Source organism: Hyla sarda, chromosome 2 (genome assembly GCF_029499605.1).
Source record: "Hyla sarda isolate aHylSar1 chromosome 2, aHylSar1.hap1, whole genome shotgun sequence".
Lineage (NCBI taxonomy): Eukaryota > Metazoa > Chordata > Amphibia > Anura > Hylidae > Hyla > Hyla sarda.
This window is the reverse complement of record NC_079190.1, coordinates 348,282,536-348,307,048: the sequence shown is the minus strand read 5'-3', so window position 1 is coordinate 348,307,048 and position 24,513 is coordinate 348,282,536. Positions and strand designations below refer to the sequence as shown.

The following is a 24,513-nucleotide window of genomic DNA, read 5'->3' as shown; positions in this document are numbered from 1 at the left end:
AAAAATAAAATAAATGCCCCTTTCCCAATAAACCCTTGTATTGTCGCAAAAAACAAAAAAAATAAACTAAAAGCTCTACATAATAAATATTACCATGTTCCTAATGAATTGTACAATAAAACAATAGTGTACGGTGAACACGATAAAAAAAAAAAAAAAGGTGCAATAATCACTAATTTTGGTCCAAAACGTGGAATGAAAAAGATCAAAAGGTAGCATGTATCGCAGAATTGGTGCCAATAAAAATAAAAGCTCATCCTGCAAAAAAAAAAGCCCTCATATAATGGCATTGGACAAAAAGATAAAAGTAAAACGGGCAACACAATAGAGAGAAAAAGAGGATTTTGTTGTGAAAAAGAACATAAAAGACTATAGAAAATGATTTACCACTAATAGAAAGTACAATAGGTCACGAAAAAACAATGTCAGAGATGTTACCACTTAGAGACACATGCCAGATTTTAAAAATTGTACATTGGATAAAAACAGGCGGCGTCCTTAAGGAGTTAAAGGGTAACTCATCAAAAAAAAATTTGCTATTGCGCTCCTTATGGTAAATAAAACACATTTCTAATATACTTTGTTTAAAAAAAAATTATGTTTTCTATGTTTTATTTGTGTTTAAAAAAGCACAAGAGCACATTTCCCCCATCTCATACACACACTTTGGACTGAAGCCCAAACACAGGAAGTGCGCCTGGAGTGCTGAGGGGGTGTGTCCAGCCTCATCCAATCATAGCTCCTCTTACACTTAACTGTGATATGCTGTTGGTTGGACACCCCCCTCAGCACTCCAGGCTGCACTTCCTGTGTTTGGACTTCGGTCCAAAGTCTGTGTATCAGATGGGGGAAAATGTGTTCTTGAGCTTTTTTAAACACAAATAAAACATAGAAAACATCATTTTTTTAAAACAAAGTATATTAGAAATATTTTTTATTTACCATAAGGAGTGCAATAGCAAAAATTAATGAGAGTGCCCATTTAACAGTAAAGGTTAAGACTAATGAGAGGAACTTCCTTACTCCCAATACTCATCATAAAAAAATTATTTCTGACTTTACAAAAGCACCAAAAGAACAAAGAGCTCCTAGGGGACTAACTTACACTATTTAATTTATCTTATTGGAACATGGAACCTCTTGACACCTCAATCTCGCCCCAAAGGAAAAGACAGGAGAGAACTTCTTGGTCCCCACATTCCTTCGACTCGGATATGGAAGAACAACCTTTGGAAAGCGACCGCGACTTGCGGAGATATCTACAACTACCTACAAAGCATGACTTCTCAGGATTCTTAAAAGAAGTCAAGGACACCCTCAAATCTGAACTCTCCACTGTCCGACAAGATATAAAAGGGGTGGCTCAGAGAGTATACTCTGTGGAGGAAGAACATGGTAATACTCGACACTATATTTTGTCTCTACAATCCACAGTGTCTGCCCAGCACCAGAGTCTGTGTGAGTACCAACGTCATCTTGAAGATTTGGACAACAGAGGCAGACGCCACAACATCAGAGTTAGGGGTCTTCCAGAGGTGACACATGATGAAGATTTGAAATTAACCCTTGAGGCGATATTCAATATAATACTTAAAGCCCCGTCCTCAAACAAAATACAATTGGACAAAGCTCATCGTGCTTTAACCCCTTAAGGACCGAGCCCTTTTTCACCTTAAGGACCGGAGCGTTTTTTGCAATTCTGACCACTGTCACTTTAAACATTTATAACTCTGGAATGCTTTTAGTTATCATTCTGATTCCGAGATTGTTTTTTCGTGACATATTCTACTTTAACTTAGTGGTAAAATTTTATGGTAACTTGCATCCTTTCTTGGTGAAAAATCCCCAAATTTGATGAAAAAAATGAAAATTTTGCATTTTTCGAACTTTGAAGCTATCTGCTTGTAAGGAAAATGGATATTCAAAATAATTTTTTTTTGGGTTCACATATACAATATGTCTACTTTATGTTTGCATCATAAAATTTATGAGTTTTTACTTTTGGAAGACACCAGAGGGCTTCAAAGTTCAGCAGCAATTTTGAAATTTTTCACAAAATTTTCAAACTCGGGTTTGAAGTGGATTTGAAGGGTCTTCATATTAGAAATACCCCATAAATGACCCCATTATAAAAACTACACCCCCCAAAGTATTCAAAATGACATTCAGTAAGTGTATTAACCCTTTAGGTGTTTCACAGGAATAGAGGCAAAGTGAAGGAGAAAATTCAAAATCTTCATTTTTTACACTCGCATGTTCTTGTAGACCCAATTTTTGAATTTTTGCAAGGGGTAAAAAGGAGAAAATTTTTACTTGTATTTGAAACCCAATTTCTCTCGAGTAAGCACATACCTCATATGTCTATGTTAATTGTTCGGCGGGCGCAGTAGAGGGCTCAGAAGGGAAGGAGCGACAAATGGTTTTTGGGGGGCATGTCACCTTTAGGAAGCCCCTATGGTGCCAGGACAGCAAAAAAACACACATGGCATACCATTTTGGAAACTAGACCCCTCAGGGAACGTAACAAGGGGTAAAGTGAACCTTAATACCCCACAGGTGTTTCACGACTTTTGCATATGTAAAAAAAATAATTTTTTTTTTACATAAAACGCTGGGTTTCCCAAAAATTTTACATTTTTAAAAAGTGTAATAGCAGAAAATACCCCCCAAAATTTGAAGCCCAATTTCTCCCGATTCAGAAAACACCCCATATGGGGGTGAAAATTGCTCTGCTGGCGCACTACAGGTCTCAGAAGAGAAGGAGTCACATTTGGCTTTTTGAAAGCAAATTTTGCTATGGGGGCATGCCGCATTTAGGAAGCCCCTATGGTGCCAGGACAGCAAAAAAAAAAACACATGGCATACCATTTTGGAAACTAGACCCCTCGGGGAACGTAACAAGGGGTTAAGTGAACCTTTATACCCCACAGGTGTTTCATGACTTTTGTATATGTAAAAAATGTAAAATGCTTGTTTTCCCAAAAATTTAACATTTTTAAAAAGGGTAAAAGCAGAAAATATCCCCCAAAATTTGAAGCCCAATTTCTCCCGAGTACGGCGATACCCCATATGTGTCCCTAAACTGTTGCCTTGAAATACGACAGGGCTCCAAAGTGAGAGCGCCATGCGCATTTGAGGCCTAAATTAGGGATTGCATAGGGGTGGACATAGGGGAATTCTACGCCAGTGATTCCCAAACAGGGTGCCTCCAGCTGTTGTAAAACTCCCAGCATGCCTGGACAGTCAGTGGCTATCTGGCAATACTGGGAGTAGTTGTTTTGCAACAGCTGGAGGCTCCGTTCTGGAAACAGTGGCGTACCAGACGTTTTTCATTTTTATTGGGGAGGGGAGGGGGGCTGTGTATACGTATGTGTATATGTAGTGTTTTTTACTTTTTATTTTATTTTGTGGTAGTGTAGTGTAATGTTTTTAGGGTACAGTCGCACGGGCGGGGGGTTCACAGTAGTTTCTCGCTGGCAGTTTGAGCAGCGGCAGAAAATTTGCTGCAGCTCAAACTTGCAGCCGGATACTTACTGTAATCCTCCGCCCATGTGAGTGTACCCTGTACGTTCACATTGGGGGGGAAACATCCAGCTGTTGCAAAACTACAACTCCCAGCATGTACGGTCTATCAGTGCATGCTGGGAGTTGTAGTTTTGCAACAGCTGGAGACACACAGGTTGTGAAACACTGAGTTTGGTAACAAACTCAGTGTTTTGCAACCAGTGTGCCTTCAGCTGTTGCAAAAGCTACAACCCCCAGCATGTACGGACAGCGGAAGGGCATGCTGGGTCTTGTAGTTATGCAACAGCCGGAGGCATACTACATTGGCTGGGGATGCTGGGGATTGTAGTTATGCAACAGCTGGAGACACACTGGTTTACTACTTAACTCAGTGTGCCTTCAGCTGTTGCAAAACTACAACTCTCAGCAGTCACCGACAGCCAACGGGCATGCTGGGAGTTGTAGTTATGCAACCACCAGATGCACCACTACAACTCCCAGCATGCACTTTAGCTGATTGTGCAAGCTGGGACTTGTAGTTATACAACAGCTGAAGGTACACTTTTCCATAGAAAGAATGTGCCTCCAGCTGTTGCAAAACTACAAGTCCCAGCATGCCCATAAGGGCATGCTGGGAGTTGTGGTGGTCTGCCTCCTGCTGTTGCATAACTACAGCTCCCAGCATGCCCTTGTTGCATGCTGGGAGCTGTTGCTAAGCAACAGCAGGAGGCTGTCACTCACCTCCAATGATCCACACTGCAGGACTGTCCCTCGCCGCCGCCGTCACTCCTGGGGCCCCGATCCCAACAGGGACGCCGGGGATCGGGGTCCCCAGCACCCAGGGTCGTCTTCCCGCACCCGCTCACGTCCTCCGGAAGAGGGGCGGAGCGGGTTGCGGGAGTGACACCCGCAGCAGGCGCCCTGATTGGTCGGCCGGTAATCCGGCCGACGAATCAGGGCGATCGTGAGGTGGCACCAGTGCCACCTCACTCCTGCAGGCTCTGGCTGTTCGGGGCCGTCTCTGACGGCCCCGATCAGCCAGTAATTCCGGGTAATCGGGTCACTGGAGACCCGATTGACCCGGAATCCGCCGCAGATCGCCGGACTGAATTGTCCAGCGATCTGCGGCAATCGCCAACATGGGGGGACATAATGACCCCCCTGGGCGATATGCCGGGATGCCTGCTGAACGATTTCAGCAGTCATCCGGCCCCGGCTCCCCTCCGGCTAGCGGTGGGGGCCGGAAATGCTCAGGGCGTATCCATACGCCCTCGGTCCTTAAGGACTTGGAAACGGGGGCGTATGGATACGCCCTATGTCCTTAAGGGGTTAAAACCAAAAGGCTCCACATCAAGAGACATCATATTTTGCATAACCAACTACATGACAAAAGAGGAGATAATTAGGAAAGCTCGAAATTTAACCCCTTTGGGACGGAGACCATTATGACCCTAAGGACGGGAGCATTTTTTGCAAATCGGACCTCTGTCACTTTATGCATTAATAACTTAGGGATGCTTTTACTTATAAATTTGATTCCGAGGCAGTGTTTTCATGACATATTCTACTTTATGTTAGTGGTAAATTTTCGTCGATATTTGCATAATTTCTTGGTGAAAAATTTTAAAATTTCAGGAAAAATTTGAAAATGTAGCATTTTTCTAACTTTGAAGCTCTCTGCTTGTAAGAAAAGGGGGCATGTCAAATAAATTATATATTGATTCACATATACAATATGTCTACTTTATGTTCATGCATCATAAAGTTGACATGGTTTTACTTTTTGAAGACATCAGAGGGCTTCAAAGTATAGCAGCAATTTTCCAATTTTTAAATTTTTTTCATCTTTACAAGGGGTAAAAGGTACAAAGGCCTCCCAAAACTTGGAATTCATTTTCTCTCAAGTAAGGAAATACCTCATATGTGGATGTAAAGTGCTTTGTGGGTGCACTAGAGGGCTCAGAAGGGAAGGAGTGACACTGGGCTTTTGGAAAATGAATTTTGCTGAAATGGCTTTTTGGGGGCATGTCACATTTAGGAAGCCCCCATGATGCCAGAACAGTAAAATTAAAAAAAACACAAGGCACACTATTTTGGAAACTACACGCCTCAAGGAACGTAATAAGGGGTAAATTGAGTCTTTATACCCCACAGGTGATTGACGAACATTCGCTAAAGTAGGACGTGAAAATAAAAAATTTGATTTTTAACACTAAAATGCTGGTGTTACCCCAAACTTTTCATTTTCACAAGGGGTTCATTTTCACAAGTTTGACCCCCAAATTCTGTAACCCCGTTTCTCTCGAGTAAGGAAATACCTCATATGTGGATGTAAAGTGCTCTGTGGATGCAATAGAGGGCTCAGAAGAGAAGGAGCAACATTGGGCTTTTGGAAAGCGAATTTTGCTGAAATGGTTGTTGGGGGGCATGTCGCATTTAGGAAGCCCTCATGATGCCAGAACAGATAAAAAAAAACACATGGCATACTATTTTGGAAACTACACCCCTCAAGGGGCCTTAACACCCCACAAGTGATTGACGAACTTTCGAAATATTTTTTTTCAATAAAATGCTGGTGTTACCCCAAATTTTTCAATTTTCACAAGCCCCCAAAAATTTGTAACCCCATCTCTTCTTAGTATGGAAATACCTCATATGTGGATATAAAGTGCTCAGCAATGCTCAGAAGAGAAGGAGCGTCATTGGTGAGAGAATTTGGTTGGAATAGAAGTCAGGGGCCATGTGCGTTTACAAAGCCACCGTGGTTCCAGAACTGTGGACCCCCCACATGTGACCCTTTTTGGAAACTACACCCCTCAAGTAATGTATTAAGGGGTGCAATGAGCATTTACACCCCACTGCCGTTTGACAGATGTTTGAAACAGTGGGCTGTGCAATTGAAAAATTAAATTTTCATTTTTTCGGACGACTGTTCAAAAAGTCTGTCAGTGGGGTGTAAATGCTCACTGCACCCCTTGTTACATTACTTGAGGGTTATAGTTTCCAAAATGGGGTCAGATGTGGGGGGGGGTCCACTGTTCTGGCACCACACACATGGCCTTCAATTCCAGCCTAATTCTCTCTCCAAAAGCCCAATGGCGCTCCTTCTCTTCTGAGAATTGTAGTGCACCCTCAGAGCACTTAACATCCACATATGGAGTATTTCCTTACTAGAAGAAATGGGGTTACAAATTTTGGGGGGCTTTTTTCCTATTACCCCTTGTGAAAATGAAAAATTTGGGGTAGCACCAACATTTTAGGAAAAACTTTTTTTTTATTTTCACGTCCAACTTTAACGAAAATTGTTCAAAGACCTGTGGGGTGTTAAGGCTCACTATACCCCTTGTTATGTTCCTTGAGGGGTGTAGTTTCCAAAATAGGGTCACATATGGGTGTTTTTTTTTTTGCGTTTGTCAGAACTGCTGTAATGATCAGCCACCCCTGTACAAATCATCAATTTAGGCCTCAAATGTACATAGTGCACTCTCACTCCTGAGCCTTGTGCGTCCGCAGAGCATTTTACGTCCACATATGGGATATTTCCATACTCGGAAGAAGTTGTGTTACAAATTTTAGGGGTCTTTTTCTCCTTTTACCTCTTGTGAAAGTAAAAAGTATGGGGCAACACCAGCATGTTGTCAAGCCGAGCGCTCCGGGTCCTGTTGCTTCCCCGGAGCGCTCGCGGCGTGCTTCTGTCTGCAGCGCTCCGGTCGGCACCGCGAGCGCTGCTTCCATGTTCCTCTCGGATCGTGCCCCGTGTCTCTCACCCACCACGTCCTCCTTCACTGCCCTCCCGGCGCGCGCAGCCCCGCCCTCTAGGGCGCACGTGCACCGGCTTTATGAAATTTAAAGAGCCAGTGCACCACTAATTGTTGCCTGGCCCAATCAGTTCTAAACATAGAAAAACCCACCACCCCTTCCTGTCCTTGCCGAATCTTTTTGCCCTAGTGCCCTGAGAAAGCGTTTTGTGTATCCCAAGCCTGTGTATCCAGACCCTTGCCGTTGCCCCTGACTACGAACCATTGCTGCCTGCCCAGATCTTCTGCTACGTCCGACCTTGCTCTTGCCTTGTCCTTGTGTACCGCGCCTGTCTCAGCTGTCAGTGAGGTTGAGTCGCTATCGGGTGGAACGACCTGGGGGATACCTGTCGCTGCAAGTCCATCACGCTTTGCGGCGGGCTCTGGTGAAAACCTGTAACCCCTTAGATTCCGTTCCCCTGGTACGGCCCACACCATCACCTCACTGACACAGAGGATCCACCACCAGTGTCCTCTCTGCATACCAGTCCGGATCCTGACACATGTTAGTGTAAAAATGTTTATTTTTTTTTACACTAACATGCTGGTGTAGCCCCTAACTTTTCTTTTTCATAAGGGGTAAAAGGAGAAAAAGCCCCCAAAATTTGTATCGCACTTTCTCCCGTGTATGGAAATACCCCATATGTTGCCCTAAACTGTTTTCTTGAAATACAACAGGGCTCCGAAGTGAGAGAGCGTCATGCGACTTGAGGACTAAATTAGAAATTTGCAATAGGGGCGGACCCGGATACAAGGATGGCGCTTGTCTCCACCAAAACCCTACGGAAGTGTTTCCCAAAAAGGGTGCCTCCAGCTGTTGCAAAACTCCCAGCCTGCCAGGACAGTCAATGGCTGTCCGGCAATACTGAGAGTTGTTGTGTTGCAATAGCTGGAGGCTACGTTTAGGAAACACTGGCGTATGAGAAGTTTTCAATTTTTATTTGGGGGGACGTGTAAGGGTATATGTATATGTAGTGTTTTACTTTTTACTTTACTTTTGTGTTGGTGTAGTGTAGTAAGTTTTCCACTGGGAGTTTGAGCTGCGGCCGAAAATTTTCCGCTGCTCAAACTTGTAGAAGGAAACTCACTGTAAACCATTGCCCGTGTGAATGTACCCTGTACCCTTCACATGGGGGGGGGGGGGGGGCTAACCTTCAACTCTTGCAAAACTACAACTCCCAGAATGCACTGACAGACTGGGAGTTGTAGATGCTGGGAGTTGCAGTTTTACAGCAGCTGTAGGCACACTGGTGGGGAACCACTGAGTAAGGAAACAGACTCTAGCTCAGTGATTCCAACCCGTGTGCCTCCAACTGTTGCAAAACTATAACTCCCAGCATGTACAGTCTGTCAGTGCATTCTGGGAGTTGTAGTTTTGCAACAGCTGGAGGCACACTGGTTAGGAAACACTGAGATAGAGTCTGTTTCCTAACTCAGTGATTCCAACCCATCACTGAGTTAGGAAACTGACTCTAGCTCAGTATTTCCCAACCAGTGTTCCTCCAGCTGTTGCAAAACTCCCAGCATGCACTGACAGCCAAAAGGCATGTTAGGAGTTGTAGTTATGCAACAACTGGGGAAGAATAGTTTGGAGACCGCTAAGTAGTGGTCTCCAAACTGTAGCCCTCCCGATGTTGCAAAACTACAACTCCAAGCATGCCCAGACTGTACTGGCCTGCTGGGAGTTGTAGTTTGGCAACATCTGAAGGGCCAGATGTTGCAGCACTACAACGCCCAGTATGCTTGACTGTCTGGGCATGCTGGGAATTGTAGTTTTGCATCATCTGGAGGTCTACAGTTTGGAAACCACTGTATAGTGGTCTCCATACTGTGCCCCTCCAGATGTTGCAAAATTACAACTCCCAGCATGCCAAGACTGTCCAGGCATGCTGGGAGTTGTAGCTCTGCAACATCTGAAGGGCCAGATGTTACAGAACTTCAACTCCTAGCATGCCTGGACTGTCTTGGCATGGTGAGAATTGTAATTTTGCAACATTGCACAGTGGTCTCCAATCTGTGGCCCTCCAGATGTTGCAAAACTACAACTCCCAGCATGCCTAGACAGTCAAAGCCTGTCTGGGCATGCTGGGAATTTTAGTTTTGTAACTTCTATCAGGCCACAGTGAAGATCACTCACCAAAGAAGATCTTCACTTTCACCCGCAGTCTCCTCCTCCCCCGCCACCGCAGCTCTTTATGTGCCTGCCGCTGCTCCTTACCTGCCTGCTGCTGCTACCCCCCACCCCCCTGCCGGGTATGACCCCCGTGCCACTTTACAGCAAACCCCGCCCCCCTCCTGCCATTGGTCAGTCAGTCCTGACTAACCAATGGCAGGGGATAGCAGGAGGTGGCATCCTGTCACCTCGCTCCTATCCTTTAGAATGATCGGGGCTGTCTCTGACAGCTCCGATCATCGCTATTTTGTGAGCTGTCGGGTCATCAGAGACCCGATCAGCCCGGAATCGCCACAAATCGCCGATCTGAATTGATTGGCGATTTGCGGCGATTTCCGACATGGGGGGGGTCTCAGGACCCCACTAGGCAATGTCACGGTATGCCTGCTGATAGATATCAGCAGTCATCCCAGTTCGATCACCACCCGGCGAGCGGTGGTGATCGGAAATGTGGAGGGCGTACAGGTACGCCCTCCGTCCTTAAGTACAGGAATGCAAGGGCGTATCCATACGTCCTCCGTCCCCAACAGGTTAATATCAATTGATTTTGATGGCGTTACCATTCAGCTACTACCAGATCTCTCATGGGTGATGCTCCAAAAGCGAAGACTTTTAAGACCATTGCTCCAAACCCTAAGAGATAGAGACATTGTTTACAGATGGGGATATCCATTCAGCTTGACGGCCATGCCTAATGGCAGATCTGCAACTATGAAGACGGCGCAAGACCTTCACCCTTTCTGTGTTACTTTGGATATACCGGTTCCAGAATTACCTAATTGGGAACTGATACTACCACCGCCATCTCCACCTCCTGTGTGGACAAAAGTCAGCGCCCAGAAGAAACATTGACCTCAAGACTGTACCCCATCTTGAGAAGACACGGTCACCTGAGCTGTTTCTTTCCTAAGTTACTTGCATCACTTCTTATCGTTGTTAACTCTAAGTTAAAGGGGTTCTCCACAATAAGGTGATTTTAGTATGTACCTGGCAGACAGTAATGGACATGCTTAGGAAGGATCTGCGCTTGTCTTGGGGCTGAATGGCTGTGTTGTGAGATTACCATAACACTGTGGCTAGCTTTTTGTGAACTGGTATTTCCTGTTTCAGTTTTCTTTTTTTGACTACAAATCCCAGAATTCCATTTTCCTCCCTCTCAGACATTAGCCACCCCACTCATTGAAACATAAATGAGCTGCATCCATTCAAAAGACCTGTGGTTCTCAATCAGGGTGCCTACAGCTGTTGCATTAGTTGCAGATTGATCTCTCTCCCACCAAGTGATCCCTCCACCCATTGAAGCAGACAGGGTCCCTGTCATCAGCTGACTAGTGAGTCAGGTCTCGGCCGCATTGCAACCTGGGAAAAATCTGAGACAACAGTAATTTTGTATGCTGTTAAAAATAAATATTGGGGTGAAAATCACATAAGAATTGTGAGAAAACTGTCACACACAGGTACAGACACTGTGTCATGGAGGTTTGTAGAGAGTTAACCATGTTTCCCAAGATGAGGAATATTCTTCCCCTTTGCCTCTCTGACCCGCTAAATCCAGTTCATGAGTGTAGTGAATTAATAAAATATTTATTAGTTCTCTAACGTGAGGAGAATCTTTGGACTTCCATTTGGATGCTAATATGACACAGTGAAATGCTGTTCAACAGATAGCTACAATTTAACTACAAACAGCATAGATGATGAAAGCCCCACATCCCTATAGGGAGAAGATGAAGTCCGACTACTCGGACGCACCCACAAGAATGAGATCTACAGAGTGATTAAACCTAAAGAACAGTGCTAGTTCCACACAAGTCCTTTATTTTATGTTTACTTGTTTTGATTACTATGTCTCCATCGTTACTCTAGTCCTACCTTGGACTAAATAGTTCCTTGTTGTTCTACATAACTTACTATTGAAGGGTTGATCGTCGCATACGCTTAATCTTGCAATAATATCCTTGTAATATGCATGTATATTATATTATGTGATGGATCCCCCATGTAAGAGATGTCATGACTGTTTAACGCTATGTTATAAATGTCTTTTATGTTTATGTTTTGAAAACCCAATAAAAAGATTGTAAAACACAGGTACAGACACTATATTATGAACTACACTAACTTTACAGCCCCTGTAGCATAGTCAAATAAAAAAATTATTGGAATACCCCTTTAAATACCAGATGAGTCTTTACCTTAGGACAGGATAATTTACTTTAATTCCACACAATTATCTAACTTTAAAGTTGTAGGGCTGACAATAATCATAAGCTTTATAATAGAACAGCATACTAGTGTTCATACCTAGACCTACCTAGCTGCTCTATACTCAGTCATGATGTATGTTCGTTTTTTTCTTTTTTCTTTCTATTATGAGTCTAGGTTATTTCAGAAATTTTTGAGAGCGAAGAGAGTTGGCTCCGCATACCTAGTTCATCTTTAGGGCCTTAGTCTTTTCTCCGGGCCTTCCGCCTTCTGTTCCCCATAGTTTAGGAATTATCTTCTTCCCTCAAGCTTTAAAAGCTTCAGGTGTTAGTAGTAGCCTGAGATTCCTCACATACAAGGGTTGTATCCCTTTTGTTATTAGGTTATAATATCTTTGTTATTAATATTGCTTTTTTGCATATGGTCTTTTTATTTAATTTTTTTCTTTATCTAACTCTTTATGTTTTTTTTTTTCCTTCTCCTGCACGGTCCGGTCTCCTCATCCTGTCAACTCATGTTACTGATGTACTGACGATAAGAAACTGATGCTCCACTACCTCATCTCATCTTCCCTTTAGGTTCCCTCTGTGATCAATTCATATCTAAATAACTGGTTCGGTAGGATCTCACACATTATCTTTTCTGCCCCTTCTCAGGTTTTGTCATGGCACGTTTAATGTCACTTAATGTTAAGGGGCTAAATACAGATGTGAAGAGACGCCTCCTCTTAAAAGAGTTGAGGACAAAAAAATTTGCATAGTACTTGTACAGGAAACTCATCATGATGAGTCCTGCTCATTTAAATTTGGCCTCAGACACTACCCTGAAATTTTTACGGCCACCCTGAATAAGAAGAGAGGAGGAGTGGCCATACTGATATCACATACATGCCCTTTACAAGTATTCTCCACTTATTCAGACCATAATGGCAGATTTGTCTTAATTTCAGGCAAGTTATCCAATATTCCCATTACAATTTGTAACTTATATGCCCCAAACACTTCACAGATTTACTTTTTAAATAGGGTTTTTATGAAACTTAACTCTATGCTTCCTACCATGTTAATTATAGGCAGTGACTTCAATGTCCCCTTTTCAATTCTGTTGAATAGACATTCTGTTTTGCACCCTACCCCTTTTCTTTCAGCCATAAGACTCTCTACAGCCTTACGCAAACTAATAAGGAAGTTCCACTTCTTTGACTTTTGGAGAATTTGTAAGCCGAAAAATAGAGAATTTACATTCCTCTCCCATCCTCACTCTACTCAAACGAGAATTGATACGTTCATTGATAACATTCCCGCACTTAGGATGTCTGACAAGACGACGATCCCCCCCAGTAACATGGCCAGATCACGCTCCTGTCAGTCTGGAATTGAGAACAACATCCACTCAGCAGAAACTAGGTCACTGGAGGCTCAATGAGTCTTTAATTAAAAAGGAAATACACAGGGAAGTCCTAGCGAACCAAACTGTAAGACACATCCAGTTAAGGGAATATCTAGGTTCATGTGGTGTTCCCCAGATAGCGCATTCGGATTTAAAGGAGATGTCCGGTGCGGACTATTCCTATTCCATTCTGCCCGGGCTGCAAAAAAAGAGAAAACAAACTTTCACTTACCTTCCTATGTTCCTCCGGAGCTCCAAAACAGCTGATCAGTCGGCGGGGCTGTCTGCTTCCTACTTCCTTTAGCCCGGGACATCACACGGCGCTTCAGCCTATGTCCCGCTTTGGCCGGTGACAGGCTGAAGTGCCGTGTGACATCCCGGGCTAAGGGAAGTAGGAATAGACAGCCCAGCTGACCGATCAGCTGTTGCAGAGCTCCGGGGTATGTAGGAAGGTAAGTGAAAGTTTGTTTTCTCTTTTTATGCAGCCCGGGCAGGATGGAATAGGAATAGTCTGCACCGGACATCTCCTTTAAGAATGCTGAATCAGAGAATCACCAGAGAGGAATTACCCAATGGTAAATAACCTGGCCCTGATGGCCTCCCGTATTCATATTATAAAGTATACTTTGAGATTTTAGCTCCCCATCTTCTGACTCTCTTTAATTCCTTTCTTGACAATTCCCCTATCCCCCCTACCATGTTAGACTCTTATATTATTGTTATACCCAAGCAGAGGAAAGACCCCTCAGATTGTGCAAATTACCGCCCTATCTCACTCCTCAATTCGGATCTGAAGATATTTACCAAACTTTTAGCCAATAGATTAAGTAACGTTATACCCTCGTTAGTAAACAAAGACCAAGTAGGCTTTACTATTCATAGACAAGCCGGGGACCAGGCCCTCCATAGACCTTATAGATATCCTGAACAAATCCAAATGCAAAGGACTTCTGCTGAGTCTAGATGCTGAAAAAGCATTTGATTGCCTAAGCTGGCCATTCATGATGTCTACTCTTGGTGCGTATGGTATATCCAGCTCCTTTCTATCAGCTATACAACAATTATACACCTTGCCCTCTGCTCAAATTAAACTTCCCCATGCTGTCCCCCCAAAACTTCACATTCGCAATGGAACCTGCTAGGGATGTCCCTTGTCCCCCTTATTGTTCGTATTAAGCATAGAACCACTCACAGCTCTCATTCATAACTGCCCAGATATAACGGGGGATCACTGTAAAAAATAAAGAATACAAAATATCGCTCTTTGCTGACAACATACCCATAACATTCTCTAAACCTTTAACTTCCCTCCCTCCCTTTCATTCAATTTTAAAAACTTATATCCACATGTCAGGATATAAAATAAATAACAGCAAGACTGAAGCTTTACCTATCAACATGTCTGATTCAAAAAATTCTCATCTTGAAGCAAATTACTCATATAGGTGGCAGTAGTCCTTGCTTACATACCTAAGAATCCGTCTTACCCCGAAATTTTCCTCACTTTATAAAAGAAATTACCGCAGTTTTTTGTAGAAATTAGAGATGAGCGAAGTTGCAGTAATTCGATTCGGCACGAATCTCGCGGCTCAGCAGTTGCTGACTTTAACCTGCATAAATTAGTTCAGCTTACTGGTGCTCCGGTGGTCTCCTAGGACTGTATCCACCTTTTCCAGCCCACCGGAGCACCTGAAAGCTGAACTAATTTATGCAGGATAAGTCATCAACTGCCGAGACGTGAAGTTTGTGACAAATCGAATTGCTGTAACTTTGCTCATCTCTAGTAGAAATAAATTCTTTGTTGGGAAAATGGTCGACTCTCCCTCTATCTCTAATAGGAAGGATTACAGCGATCAAGATGTCGATCCTCCCCAAATTTCTATATTTACTGGAAACTTGGGGGGGGGGGGGGGGCACTTAGATGATTTCAATCCTCTTTACTTAGATTTGTGTGGAAGGGGGGGGGGGGGGGGGAGAGACATAGATTAGCGCTTTCCACCCTTACAGCAAAGTAGGAGCACGGGGGATTGGCTATGCCAAACATATTCAAATATTCCAAGTGGTCTATCTGAGGAGAATTCCTTCGTGGACACCTTTCCTGGCATATGACAAATCAACAGAAATTTTAAGGATATGGTTGGCTCCCATGCATCTATGCTCTCTTCTGTGGTCCTTGTCCTCTTCCTCTATGTCAAGGAACCTACTTGGCTCCATGAGATTGACCCTTCACATTTGGGCAAAGGCAACTGCAAACTACCCCTTAAAATCTTTTTCTCAGCTTACTCCCCTCCTATTTATTCCTTCTATACCTGATAGTGATGACCCAGAGGTGATTTCTCCTTGGATCGTTGCCAACATTTTCCACCTAGCTGATTATAATAGATCCTTTTAAGGGCCTAATCCTGCCCTCCCAAACCTTAAAAGAGAGATTCCAGCTTCCTAGACAAACTAGTCATTTCTATCACTCCATTATTGACAATTTAGCAATCCCGACCCCAGTCACCCCCTTTTAGCCAACCCACCTCATTTGAACATCTCTGTAAAAATGAAGTGTCTACAAAAGGTCTGATCTCTAACATTTATAATATCTTAATTTCTCCACCTGACCTCTCCAGCCTTAGGCACCCTTACATGTCCAAATGGGAATCATATTTGGGCAGCCCTATGTCTGCGGCTCCTTATGTGTCTCTCATAAGGAGAGCCAATATAAGATATTCCACTGGTATCACACTCCTGAGGTTCTTAGTCGCTTTTACCCACAGTTGTCCTCCAAGTGCTGGAAATGTAATCTTGATTTAGGCTCCCTACCACACATTTTTTGGGACTGTTCCTTGTTCCATCATTTTTGGTTAGAGGTACAGTCTATGATATGTGAGATCCTTAGTATACCGGTTATGCTGCACCCATTGACATACCTCCTTAAAGGAGTAGTCCGGCGCGCACTTTTTTCATTTTATCCCGTCCGGGCTGCAAAATAAAAGAAAACACACTTTTTCTTACCTGCCAAGGAGCCCCCGGAGCTCCAGTACAGGTGTTCCGTCCCGGGGCTGTATTCTTCTTACTTCCTGTTAGCCCGGCACGTCACATGGAGCTTCAGCCTATCACCGGCCGCAGTGATGTCCCGCCTCGGCCAGTGATAGGCTGAAGCTCCGTGTGACGTGCCGGGCTAACAGGAAGTAAGAAGAATACAGCCCAGGGACCAAACACCTGTACCGGAGTGTACCGGAGCTCTGGGGGCTCGTTGGCAGGTAAGAGAAAGTGTGTTTTCTTTTATTTTGCAGCCCGGACAGGATAAAATGAAAAAAGTGCGCGCCGGACTACTCCTTTAATCTCCCTCCTCCCGGTCTCCATAAACAAAGACTAAACTTTTCCAAAATATTTTAACAGCGACTAAATGTCTAATTTCTCAAAATTGGAAGAAAAAGAGAGCCCAACAGTTCAGAACTTGATAAATAGAATCATGGATGTTCGGAGGATGAAGCATTTCTCGGCTATGGCTGATAACCTCCTACCCCAATTCCAGAATATTTGGAAGGACTGGGACGATTATGTGGAGAAACGATTACATTCCTAGGGAACGTAATAACACCTGAGGGACTGCGCAGGACCATCTTTTTTCCTGACTCTTATTTTATTTTATCTTTTTTCTTCTCTTTTCTAACTCTGTGGTTTCTAATCTATTTTTTTTCTCTTTTGTTTGCACCATTTGGTGTAAGTATTAATGGAGAAATTGTTGGACCAAAAACATTGTTCTTATCCTCCTTTATACTGAAATGTGAGAGGGATCTCCTCCAAGCTGGTAATTATCTCTTATCACGCTGGATAACTTTGTTTATTTCTTAGATAAAGTCATCAGAAGGTAATCTGAACTATATTGTTTATTTTGAGACAGATCTCTTGTCATTTCATCCATATTCTGTTTATAATACTGACCTCTTACTTAGATATTATGACATTGATGTAAATGTAATGATGATGTTTTTTGGCAACTCCAATTGAGATCTTTTCTTTTACTTATTTTTTTCTTTCTATATGTTATTTGTATGTTACTGGAAAACTGGAAAATGTTACAAATACAGTGACCCCCCGACCTATGATGGCCCCGGCATACGATAATTTCAACATTTGATGGCCTCTCAGAGGCCATCGCATGTTCAAGGCAGCATCCACATACGATGCTTTTGTATGTCGGGGCCATCGCATAAACGGCTATCCGGCAGTGCAGACTGCTTCAGCTGCCGCTGGATAGCCGTTAACGGTGCCCCGTGTGCTCTGGTGATGGTCTCCTACCTGTCCTCGGGGCTCCGGAGCTTCCTCTTCGGGATCCCCTCCATCACCGGCACTCTCTATCGTCCCATAGGAGCGGCGTGTGTAGTGACGTGATGACGGCGATGTGAGAGCGACGATCCCGGGTAGCAGAGATGTTCCGGAGTGGCGGGGACACCACAGGGAAGTGGCGACAGTGATGGAGTGCAACATCCAGGGCAGCGGTGACCAGAGGTCATGGGTACAGAGCGGCGGGGACAGGTGAGTACAACTTTCTATTCTTAACATTGCACGGATCCCTCAACATAAGATGGTTTCAACAAACGATGGTTCATTTGGAATGGATTACCATTGTATGTTGAGGGACCACTGTAAGCAGTTATAAAAAAAAAGACCAATGAGAGGACTTGCATAGTATGAACCTAGCCTTGGGCTATGTTTCCTTACTGGGGGGAATGTATCATTAGTGGTAGTGCAGTTTTCTTGTCTATGTTAGGTATAAAGTGGTTTAATCGCACCAACATTTTACGTCGTTTACATGGTAAAGCTGTGAGTACGTTAGTAAAAAAGTGTTGTAGTAAGTGTTGTTGTAGAACAAATTTCCAGCTGTGACTTGCAGTGGTAGCATATTTAAGAACTGCACCATTTATTTATTGATAAATTTCCCCCAAGGGCAGAATTTCCTTAGTGTGAACCAGGCCTTAGTCTGCATCTACTAGCTTTCCTTTTTACTTAAAAATTATCTAACTTAGTTTCTCAAAAATAATGTAATAGTATTCATGAGAAATTAAGCAATGCCAGTTATACTGTATTATTGAATTTACCGCCACATCTTGCACTCATGGGGTGTGATGCAAAGGGCAGATGGAATTACACTAAGGGCAGATGGTATTAACCCCTTGTATTCGTGATGCCAGGGTGTGGTTTATCCTCAATACCACCCAAAGGTATACCCCTGGATCCTGGGCTAGGCACGGGGGCAATAATGACTCCAAGTTACGGACAACGGTAGCTTTACTGCATTTAGTTTACATTGAAATCTGCAGCATAAAATCTTGCACATCAAATATGCACAGGATACGGTAGGTATGTTCACACATGCATATGTGACCTATTGACTTCAATGGGTAGCAAAATCTGCCGCAAAATATGCTTATGTGTGAACATACCCTAAAGGGGTTTGCTGATTTTAATTGTTAGGCTAGGTTCAGTCTACGGAAATTCCGCTTGCTAAAATGTATTGAGGTGTCCCGGTACCGTATCCTATCCGGTACCTTTTATTGTGGGTCCCCATAGCCAGAGTCCCTACGACGTTGGGGTCCCAATTGTCTAGTTCACCCCTAGTCACCTCTCATCCAGTTGGTAATTGTCCAGTAACCACTTACGATTTGAATGTATAAGATTGTATAAATGTAAATAAATAGTTAACTACCTGCCCATAGCGTAGCAGGACCTACGGGTCACGTGGTCAGGTGAACTCTATGGTATTTCTGCTTGACGACCTTTGGAGGTTCCTGTGACGTAGTCTGCTGCTGAGATCAGTGAGTATAGGCCTGAACCTTGCAGCGATGGCCGATAACTTCTAATTTCTGAGTGTATCAATCCCCACGCACTCTGCAGGATCACCAGACCTTATCTATCCCCTAAATCCGGACGGATCTGCAATAACTACCCTAAATTCAGAGACTTTTAATATCATTCAAGGTCCGCAACAATTGTCAGTCATTGAGATATATGGAGACTGTTTGCCTGAGACTGTCATTGTTCATTGGATGTACTGCAAGCACTTAAGTAAAGTTTGTTCAAGTTCAAGTACTTTGTGGACCTTCAGTCATTTTATTACATGCACCTATCGTTTCTGGGAAGGGCGGCGATAGGCCGAAGATTTACCTCAGCATAGTAGCCCTCAGCCTGGAGTCACGAACTATAGGGTTAACATTAACCCCTTATCTACTACAACATCCCAACTACCCTACACCCCCCGAGGCTTACCACAAAGCCTTTTTGGTGTTGCACGAACAGGATACGGGTGTGCGCCTACTGCAGTCGCCATTAGTGAAAGTGTACTCCCCCCCAGAAAAAGAACTTTATTCATGTGCTGTAAACTGTGTTGCTGTGTACGAGAGCGGTGCTTGTGGTGCACCAAACAAAGGGGCGAAGAGAAAAGAAAGGAGGGAGGCGAAAATTCTGTTACAACTAAAATGTGTAAACTGCGCAATGAGTTCATGCTGCGATCCTCTGGTCCGGTCGGCATAGGCGGAGCCGAACTGCTGCCGGAAAAGTGCGCAAAGAAAGCTCGCGCTGTGCCATGCCCCGCCCCTGGGTGTGGCCACCAAGTTGCCGTGTCGCAGCCAAAAGGGAACTCAGAGATATAGGAGTCATTTCTGGAGGGACCGGAAGTCGGGGCTGCACCGACAGTGTCCTTCCTGCCCAGCGCCGTTTTGAAGAAGCCCACTATAAAAGACACCACACAGAGCATCCTCTTCAGTCTGCACGGAGAGCCGGAGAGTACAGACATGGCGGAGAGCAGCGTTCCACGTGGTGAAGTTGGCAAAATGGCGCCGGAAACACGGAAAGTTGTGGCAGTCGCAGCCCAACTTTTTCAAGAGCTTGCTGACCGTCTGCAATGGTTGTCATTAGACGAAGAGGGGGCCTGCAATCTTCCCCCACTGCCTGATGATGACGACGATTGGCCAGAAACACCTCCAGCGGAAAGCGCAGGGACACCTGGAGGTGCATCACTGGTGAGATTGTCCCCTCACCACAGAACCTGGGGCTCGTGGGCCGAGATCCCGTCGGAGGAGTCTGCTGTGAGTACCCCGCCAGAGGCGGCCTATTCTTCCTCCTCCAGCCCTGAGGTCATTCCTCGATCAAGCTTGGCAAGTGCACGACCGTACTCACCAAAATTACCGCAATGGGTGTTCGGAGATGAGCCGGAGCTGATCGAGTACATGCACAGAGTACTTCAACCTTTACCTGGGAAGCCACTCCCACCAATCCCAACTGCAGAAAGGGAAAGGGCCCGTCAAGGAGCCGAGCTGGCCGAATTAATGGAAAAGCTAAATGCCCCATACAAAGAACTCTATGTTCCCAAGCACGTGCATTTGCCTTATGAAGAAAGAGTGCGGTATCAGGAAAATACCAAAGAAATGGAGGTATTGTACATCCGTAAGTGGGATCACCCCCGAGAAGGGGAGGAGCCATTAGAAAGAAGAAGAGCAACTGTGGCCAAGTTCGACAAGGTCAGAGGTTATGGGACACTCCTTGACTGCCACACTGGGCAGACCATCCTCGTAAACCGGCGAGCAGTGCAAAGGCCATATCTCCATAAGAAGTTCTACAGTTTGGAGGTGGGTGAAATTGTTTAAGTACACCCCCGTCCAGAGCCTTCGTGGAGAATGGGCTGCCGCGGTCACCAGACCAACAGCCCCAACACAGCTTCCTTTCAAATATTTCCCGTCAAGGGATTGGGAGTCCGATCCCTTCAACTTGAGGCTGACAAGGTCTGCTCCTAAAGCCTCCACCAGCGCACCCAAGGAGGAGGAGCTTCAACAGTCAAGTTCATCATCTTCTATGTACAGCAAAGAGTCAAGTTTATCATTTTCTATGTACAGCAAAGAGTCAAGTTCATCATCTTGTATGTACAGCAAAGAGTTAAGTTCTTCATCTTCTTCATACCGTCGAGAGTCAAGTTCTGCACAGGGTGAAGAAAGTAGGCCAAAGTTGCGGCCACCCAAGTCAGTACCTAGACCCTCTCGGAGCAAGGAGAGTTTTTCTAACCCTGGGGTACCAACATATGTACCTAGGCCCTCTCGGAGCCATGAGAGTTTGCCTGTTCCTGAGGTACCAACGAAAGGGTCATGGGCCGCTCATAATTTGGAGATGGTACTCAAGCCCTCTTGCCCCACTTTGATCCCGGCTAGTAAGCCTATAAACCCTTCTCAGGCTGCCATCCACAACTCCATCCTCACCAATGTGGTGTGGCAAAGCTATGTCAATTCTGCACCTGCCCCTGATGTTGGCAGATATAGAGGAACCAACAGAGGCACTACAAGAGTAAAGAAGAACATCTTCTAAAGAGACTCTAAAGTAATGTCATATTGTTTTCTTGTCTCACCATTTTTTGTTTTACAGCAACCAAGTTCAAGAATAGTGCCTAGCAGGACTGTGCTAAGTTGTTCCAGTTCAAAGTTCAGCAATGTAACCACTAAGCTTGTGCCTGACTATTAAGTCAAGAGACTCCTAGCCTGTAGGAGATTCATTAACCTCTTCAGGACATAGGGCGTATGGATACGCCCTGCATCCCGAGTCCTTAAGGACCGAGGGCGTATCCATACGCCCATGGGAATTCCGGCTCCCACCGCTAGCCGGTTGGGGACCGGAGCCGGATGCCATATCGCCCAGGGGGGTCATTATGCCCCCCCATGTCGGCGATCGCCGCAGATCGCTGGACAATTCAGTCCAGCGATCTGCGGCGATTCCGGGTCAATCGGGTCTCCAGTGACCTGATGACCCGGAATTACTGGCTGTTCGGGGCCGTCTCTTATGGCCCCGAACAGCCAGAGCCTGCAGGGGTGAGGTGGCACTGGTGCCACCTCACGATCGCCCTGATTCGTCGGCCGGATTACCGGCCGACCAATCAGGGCACCTGCTGCGGGTGTCACTCCCGCTCCGCCCCTCTTCTGGAGGACGTGAGCGGGTGCGAGACGTGCACCCCGGGTGCTGGGGACCCCGATCCCCGGCGTTAATGTTGGGATCGGGGCCCCAGGAGCAGCGGTGGCGGGACTGACCTGCAGCGTCTGGATCGTTGGAGGTGAGTGACAGCCTCCTGCTGTTGCTTAGCAACAGCTCCCAGAATGCAAAAAGGGCATGCTGGGAGTTGTAGTTATGCAACAGCAGGAGGCAGACCACCACAACTCCCAGCATTCCCTTATGGGCATGCTGGGACTTATGGTTTTGCAACAGCTGGAGGCACATTCTTTCTATGGAAAAGTGTACCTTCAGCTGTTGTATAACTACAACTCCCAGCTTGCACAAACAGCTAAAGTGCATGCTGGGAGTTGTAGTGGTGCATCTGCTGGTTGCATAACTACAACTCCCAGCATGCCCGTTGGCTGTCGGTGACTGCTGAGAGTTGTAGTTTTGCAACAGCTGAAGGCACACTGGTTGTGAAACTCAGAGTTTTTTTTTACCTAACTCAGTGTTTCACGACCGGTGTGCCTCCAGCTGTTGCAAACTACAACTCTCAGCAGTCACCGTACACCATGCACCGTACATGCTGGGAGTTGTAGTTTTGCAACAGCTGGAGGCACACTGGTTGTGAAACACTGAGTTAGGTCACAAACTCAGTGATACATAACCAGTGTGCCTACAGTTGTTGCAAAACTGCAACTCTCAGCAGTCACCGACAGCCAACGGGCATGCTGGGAGTTGTAGTTATGCAACAGCTGGATGTCCCCCCCAATGTGAACGTACAGGGTACACTCACATGGGCGGAGGATTACAGTAAGTATCTGGCTGCAAATTTGAGCTGCCGCAAACTTTCTGCTGCAGCTCAAATTGCCAGCGAGAAACTACTGTGAACCCTTGCCCGTGCGACTGTACCCTAAAAACACTACACTAACACAAAAAATAAAATAAAAAGTAAAAAACACTACGTATACACATACCCCTATACAACCCCCCTCCCCTCCCCAATAAAAATGAAAAACGTCTGGTACGCCACTGTTTCCAGAACGGAGCCTCCCGCTGTTGCAAAACAACTCCCAGTATTGTCGGACAGCCGTTGACTGTCCAGGCATGCTGGGAGTTTTGCAACAGCTGGAGGCACCCTGTTTGGGAATCACTGGCGTAGAATACCCCTATGTCCACCCCTATGCAAGTCCCTAATTTAGGCCTCAAATGCGCATGGCGCTCTCACTTTGGAGCCCTGTCGTATTTCAAGGCAACAGTTAAGGGTCACATATGGGGTATCGCCGTACTCGGGAGAAATTGTGTTATAAATTTTGGGGGGTATTTTCTGCTTTTACCCTTTTTAAAAATGTAACATTTTTGGGAAACCAAGCATTTTAGGTAAAAAAAAAAAAATTTTTTTACATATGCAAAAGTCGTGAAACACCTGTGGGGTATAAAGGTTCACTTAACCCCTTGTTATGTTCCCCGAGGGGTCTAGTTTCCAAAATGGTATGCCATGTGGGTTTTTTTTTGCTGTCCTGGCACCATAGGGGCTTCCTAAATGCGGCATGCCCCCAGAGCAAAATTTGCTTTCAAAAAGCCAAATGTGACTCCTTCTCTTCTGAGACCTGTAGTGCGCCAGCAGAGCACTTTTCACCCTCATATGGGGTGTTTTCTGAATCAGGAGAAATTGGGCTTAAAATTTTTAGGGGTATTTTCTGCTATTACCCTTTTTAAAAATAAAAATTATTTGGGAAAACAAGCATTTTAGGTAAAAATTTTTTTTTTTTTTTACATTTGCAAAAGTCGTGAAACACCTGTGGGGTATTAAGGTTCACTTTATCCCATGTTACATTCCCCGAGGGGTCTAGTTTCCAAAATGGTATGCCATGTGTTTTTTTTTTGCTGTTCTGGCACCATAGGGGCTTCCTAAAGGTAACATGCCCCCCAAAAACCATTTCAGAAAAACGTACTCTCCAAAATCCCCTTGTCGCTCCTTCACTTCTGAGCCCTCTACTGCGCCCGCCGAACACTTTACATAGACATATGAGGTATGTGCTTACTCGAGAGAAATTGGGCTACAAATACAAGTAAAAATGTTGTCCTTTTACCCCTTGTAAAAATTCAAAAATTGGGTCTACAAGAACATGTAAGTGTAAAAAATGAAGATTGTGAATTTTCTCCTTCACTTTGCTGCTATTCGTGTGAAACACCTAAAGGGTTAAAACGCTGACTGAATGTCATTTTGAATACTTTGGGGGGTGTAGTTTTTATAATGGGGTCATTTATGGGGTATTTCTAATATGAAGACCCTTCAAATCCACTTTAAACCTGAACTGGTCCCTGAAAAATACTGAGTTTGAAAATTTTGTGAAAAATCGGAAAATTGCTGCTGACCGTTGAAGCCCTCTGGTGTCTTCCAAAAGTAAAAACACGTCAATTTTATGATGCAAACATAAAGTAGACATATTGTATATGTGAACAAAAAAAATGTATTCGTAATAT

At 44.7% G+C, this 24,513-nt stretch overlaps 1 pseudogene; it reads left to right on the top strand.

Annotated features, from left to right (window-relative positions):
• The first annotated feature begins 1,130 nt into the window (after positions 1-1,130).
• Positions 1,131-24,513, top strand: part of LOC130357471 (cryptochrome-1-like) — a 70,575-nt pseudogene continuing 47,192 nt past the window's right edge.